Source organism: Pan troglodytes, chromosome 14 (assembly GCF_028858775.2).
Source record: "Pan troglodytes isolate AG18354 chromosome 14, NHGRI_mPanTro3-v2.0_pri, whole genome shotgun sequence".
NCBI lineage: Eukaryota > Metazoa > Chordata > Mammalia > Primates > Hominidae > Pan > Pan troglodytes.
The window spans coordinates 83,597,964-83,603,991 of NC_072412.2; positions in this window are offsets into that span (position 1 = coordinate 83,597,964).

Consider the following 6,028-nt stretch of genomic DNA (forward strand, 5'->3'; position numbering starts at 1 on the left):
TCGGTGTTAGGCAATCTCAGGCATTTTTATACTGTACCTATGACAGACTTGATGCTTATCGGAGACACGAAAATAATCAGAAAGCTGCCATGCAAATTCAACATGATATTTATTTACCAGGTAGAGCAATACAATAAGATCTTTCTATCCATTCTTGAGCTCCATGTTTACAGCAGAGAGGAAAATAACAGCGACTGGTAGTTTTGCCCAGAGATTGTATAAAAGAGGTCAGGAAGTCAGGCTTGGAGATGCACTGGAGAGTACTGTGCCGTCCTCCAATCAGCAAAATCCCTACTGGATCTGTGAAACTTCAAACCCAGAAGCACCCATTCCATGTAGCAGTTTCACCCAGAGACAAGAGGCTCGTTTTTTGCTTCATGTTAGTTAGTGGAATAGATGGGACAAGAACCTTGGATTTTTGGCTCTTAGGCAATGCTTTCTGGGACAGTGGAAGTAGAAAATCAATTTCTATTTAAAAAGGTGAACTTTAAGTGTGAAATATGGTTAGGAACATGGCTACGGAGTAAGGCTAAAGGAATGAGAAATATGGTCTAGGGTTGTGAGTGCTAATTCCAAATCTGGCTATTTTGAATTGCAGTCCTTATCCTCCCTGTCTCGTAAGAACGAGGTCAACATTCAATTGCTGAGCCAAGTAACAATATACAATGTTGTCTGAATAAGGAATTATATGGAAGCTTTGGAATATGAATATTTTGCTTAGTTGACTCCACCCAGTGTTGGATCTGCCCTTCCTATACAAGCTTTGTTGGGTTCATGCCTATGGCTCCTGTGGGGTGACTTTTCTCTCTCCCCACTGGCCTTCTCATCATCTCCATCTCCATTCAAATTTCCTCCACTGAGTCCTGGAAGTCTGCTGTAATCCTCACTGAGGTCTCTCTCTTTACTTTTCTTGTAGCACTTTTGGACTGTTAACCACAACTTAGCAAGCACTTGATCACATAAGAGACATCTATGGGCCACTATTGATTTCATGTGACTTAATTTCTTTTACAGGACAGGGACTTGAATGAGTTATATGTTCTTTCTGCACCATCCCACTACCTGCCACAAAATGAGCTTAAGAAATATTTTTTATAAATTGATAATGATATTTTAAAGTATTTAATTATACTTTATTAACTGGTCATTGGGCTCAAGAATAAGGCCAAACAATTTTAAGGTAAATATACACATTCCTCATTTGGAATTTAAAACACAGTATCAGCTACTCCTTACAGGGTCTACTCCTTACAGGCACCTTTTCACAGTACCTCATTGATTCCCTGATGTTTGTCTTCCAGCTCGGTATTATTTTCTATGATGTTATAGGTAGTGAAACTGAGTCTCAGTAATTCACTTAAGGTCATGTGGCTAGTTAGTTGTGGGACCAGGATTTGGAGCTAGGATTTGAATGCATGTCTATCTGGTTACACAGACTATGCTTTTTATTATTGTAATTGCAGAAAGCCTAAGCAAATTTTTTTCTTATTTTGGGGAAACAGTGTTCTAGACATCAGTAATATGCAATTGAAGTTTAACCTTAAATATTTCACCTTAACATTTAAAGACAACTATGTGAAATGTAAAGAATTGTTCATTGATCTTCATGAATGACTGGGTGTCAGTTTCCCCTTTTGTAAAATGGAAGAAAAGGATTAAAGTTACTTCTTGCTCCAATAAATCAGTCCGACTGACAAACTGCCTCTGTAGGAGTGTCTTAAAGTGCAGAAAAGTGGAAACAGATTCTAGGCCAATTTTTTTTTAAATGTTACTTTCATTACTCATGCCTTGAGCAGTACTGCTATGGATATAGTTTTTTTTTCATCTTATTACTTAAAATCTGTTATCGATAAATTTTATTTATGAATTCACTAGTAACTAACTACTATGTAAATTTGACTTCTATATATGAGCAAAAAGTTGTATCAAATTTTAAGAATTCCTACCTGCAAACTTGTGAACTAATTTTGCATTTATGAGAGTTTTTTTTTTTTTTTTTGGCTAGGTAAATGTGGAGTCTTTTACAAAGTTGCTTATTTTAAACGTTTATGAAGTGTCTAGGAAATCTATCAAAATTCCAGATTGGCTAAGATCACTTCTCAAAGTTAGAAAGTTGATGATAGGCAATGTCCCAGTATCTCCTTTAAATGCTTTATCTAGAAGTTCCTGAAGACAGAGTTTAATGCGATTCGGAATTCATTTCTCAAAGAGGTTTGCCATGGGGAGCATTCCCAAAATAAACCTTTTCCCCTGGTGACAGAACAAAGAAAAGCCCTTTTAGCCACACAAAAAAGTTAGTACTTTCATGTAATCCTCTTGAAATGAATGTGCCCTCAAAACCTACCTTGAACTCTCTAAATCATGAATGCTGAGAGACAAGGTGTGTGAAAAACACAGAAAGAGTTGGTTCAATTGGTTCTCCACATATTCCTCTGGGACCAGATTCAATGATCAAATAGTGGTTGAAGTAAGAGAATAAAAAAGTTTAAAAGTGACTGCAAAAGTCAATAGCAAACAGCATGAGAATTTCTATTTCTTGAATTTTCTTTTCTATTAAGTGACTGTAGCTATCTGGATCCATGATAAAGAATTTTTTTAAATTAAGTATAATGTATGTACAGTGAAATGGACAGGGCTTAACTGCAGCTTGAAGAGTTTTGCCAAACGTTTGCAATTCTGTGACCCATACCTAAGGGGCTCTTTGAAAATTCATTTATTCTTTAAAAGTGGTAAAATTTGAATATTTTAGATTTGGACGCTATTCCTGTTAAAACGCTCATTAAGACACTATTTCTGCTTTATCAACTTATCTGATGCATCTTATCAGCTTCTATAACTAAAATGTCACTCATAAATTAGAGGTGTGATTAAATGAGAGAATCTGACATTTGAAACGTTATCAATAATTGCTTGATGGTGCCAAATTACACTTCATTCCCTGATGTAATTAAAATTTGATAGGTTTAATGTAACTAGAAATAAGACTTCATTAATTCTTTTCTGCGTATAGAAAATATGAGAAACAGACAGGATACACTCTTTTTTTCTGAGAAAAGCAACATAGTTCAGCTATTTTCGGCTATGGTGTACTTTAATTAAAATTAGACAATAATTTGCTTTCCTGCTTATAACTTAAGTAATTTTTATATTCCTTTCTTTGACATATTTTTTTTCACCAATCTCAGTAAAACAAAAAATGAGTGTAACCTGGTCTACAAACTTCTTAAAACTGTTCACAGAACTTTTGTAACAACTTTGAAAAGATATTAGAAATTCCAGTCTAAGAAGGCAGTCGGACCTGTGCCATCTTGGTTTGTCAATGCACACTGTATTTATTAAATTATTCTTAGGCCACTCAGTAATGGAGAAAACACTACCATTACTGTATGTCAGCACAGTCTTATCATGTGTAATGCACTCTTTGGGGAGTTGTTATTTCGTATGGAATATAATTTATAATGAGTTTATGTATTTTCTGTGACTCTAATTGTTTTCTTTAATTTTTACCTTTCCTTGTTTCCATTCTTTTGATACCTGAATGAAGTGTCCAAAGAGATGTGAAATAGTCAAAATAGGTTAGAAAGCAAAAAGAAAGAGAAACTTGGATCTTTAGCTATTTACTGGTAAATAAAAGAGAGGTACTTTTTTTTTTTTAAAAGAAAGTAAAAGTTATTTGTAGTACAGAATAGAATGTGCTAGGAGAGGCCAAAAAGGAGAATTCCCACAGCAGGCTTTTTTTTTTCTTCTTTTGTTTTTAACAACTGTACTTAATCAATGAGATATTTTAAATTTCATTTCTGCTAATTATTAAGCTCTGGTAATGGAAATACCTTTTAATCAAAATCTGCCAAAATCTGTAAAAAGTTTCCGATTATGCTTTGAGATTTAATTGTAGGGGAATAGAACTATTTGTATGAAAATTTAAAGGGAAACAATGATTTTACTGAGTGTTTATTTACTATACATTAGATGAACAATTTAACTTTCAGGCCAAGAGTCATGGCATGCTTTTGTCAAAGCGAGGGATCATCTGGGGCTTGCAAAGCCATGCCAATTTCATAAGGCGATTTTTGCTTATCTCTTCTAGTGATGCATGTATAGCAAATTGCTTCTTCTCTTTTGGGCCCTGCTAGAAAGAACAATTATTGCTATCCGTGGAGCAAGTGATTCTGAAATGGCTTTACCAGCTGTGAATTATCCAAAGAAAATTACTCACAGAATCTCATGGGAAATGCACAGGCGACTTACTTCTTATGAGGGCAGCAGATAATGCAAAGCTGGCATTTGAGGGGGACATGGCCAAGGTAACAGGTGCCAAGTACCCTGCAGAGAGGTAGGCAGAATATAGAAATAGGAAATCCAAGAAGCGGTTAATTCCTTGAGTATCTTTTAATGTGGTAAAAAAAACACATAATATAAAATTTAACATATTAACCATTTTTTAAGTGTACACTTCAATTGTGCTAAATACATCTATATTGTTGTGTAACAGATCTCTGTAACTTTTTCATCTTGCAAATTTGAAATTTTCTATTAAAGAATGATATGGTTTGGTTCTGTGTCCCCACTCAAATCTCATCTCCCATAATTCCCATGTATTGTGGGAGGGACCCAGTGAGAGATGATTGAGTTATGGGGGCAGGTCTTTCCTGTGCTGTTCTCATGATAGTGAATGGGTCTCACGAGATCTGATGGTTTTAAAAACGGGAGTTGTCCTGTACAAGCTCCCTTTTGCCTGCTGCCATCCACCTAAGATGTGACTTGCTCCTTCTTGCCTTCCACCATGATTGTGAGGTCTCCCCAGCTATGTGGCGCTGTAAGTCCAATAAACTTCTTTCTTTTGTAAATTACCCTATCTCAGATATATGTTTATCAGCAGCCTGAAAACGGACTAACACAAAGAACAACTCCCCATTTCTTCCTCCACCAAATACCTAGCAACCACCATTTTAATTTCTGTTTCTATGAATTTGACTACTTTAGAAATCTCATACAAATGAAGTCATACTGTACTTGACTTTTTGGGACTGGCTTGTTTTATTTAGCTTAATGTCCTCAAGGTTCATCAATGGTGTAGCATATGACAGGCTAAATTATATTATTTTTAAGGCTAAATAATATCCCACTGTTTGTATATGCCACATTTATCATAAGTCTGCAAATACCTCTTTTAATTCTTTTCTCTATAGATCCAGAAGTGGGATTGCTGAATCATATGGCAGTTCTATTTTTTAATAGAGGTATTTGCAGACTCATGATCATGGCAGCACCATTCACAACAACCAATAGGTGGAAACAGCCCAAACTTTATGCATGGATGAATGCACAAATAAATGGCTAAAAGGGGCCAACATGCAGCTCAGGCTGTGCCTTCAGAAGGTGGAAGCCCTAAGCCTTGGCACCTTCCATGTGGTATTGAGCCTGCAGGTGCACAGAAGTCAAGAATTGAGGCTTGGGAAATCTCTGCCTAGATTTCAGAAGACGTGTGGAAACGCCTGGATGCCCAGGCAAAAGTTTGCTGCAGGGGAAATGCCCTCATGGAGAACCTCGGCTAGGGCAGTGTAGAAGGGAAATGTAGGGTCGGAGCCCCCATACAGAGTCCCTACTGGGGCACCGCCTAGTGGAGCTGTCAGAAGACGGCCACCGTCCTCCAGACCCCAGAGTGGTAGATCTACCGACATCTTGCACCGTGCGCCTGGAAAAGACGCAGACACTCAATGCCGGCCCACGAAAGCAGCCAGAGGCGAGGCTGTACCCTGCAAAGCCACAGGGGCAGAGCTGTCCAAGACCATGGGAACCCACATCTTGCCTCAGCATGACCCAGATGCGAGCTATGGCATCAAAAGAGATCATTTTGGAGCTTTAAGATTTGACTGCCCTTTTGGATTTCAGACTTGCATGGGGCCGGAAGCCCCTTTGTTTTGGTCAATTTCTCCCATTTGGAATGGCTGTATTTACCCAATGCCTTTACCCACATTGTATCTGGGAAATAACTAGCTTGCTGCACACAGCATGGGGACCCTGGGAC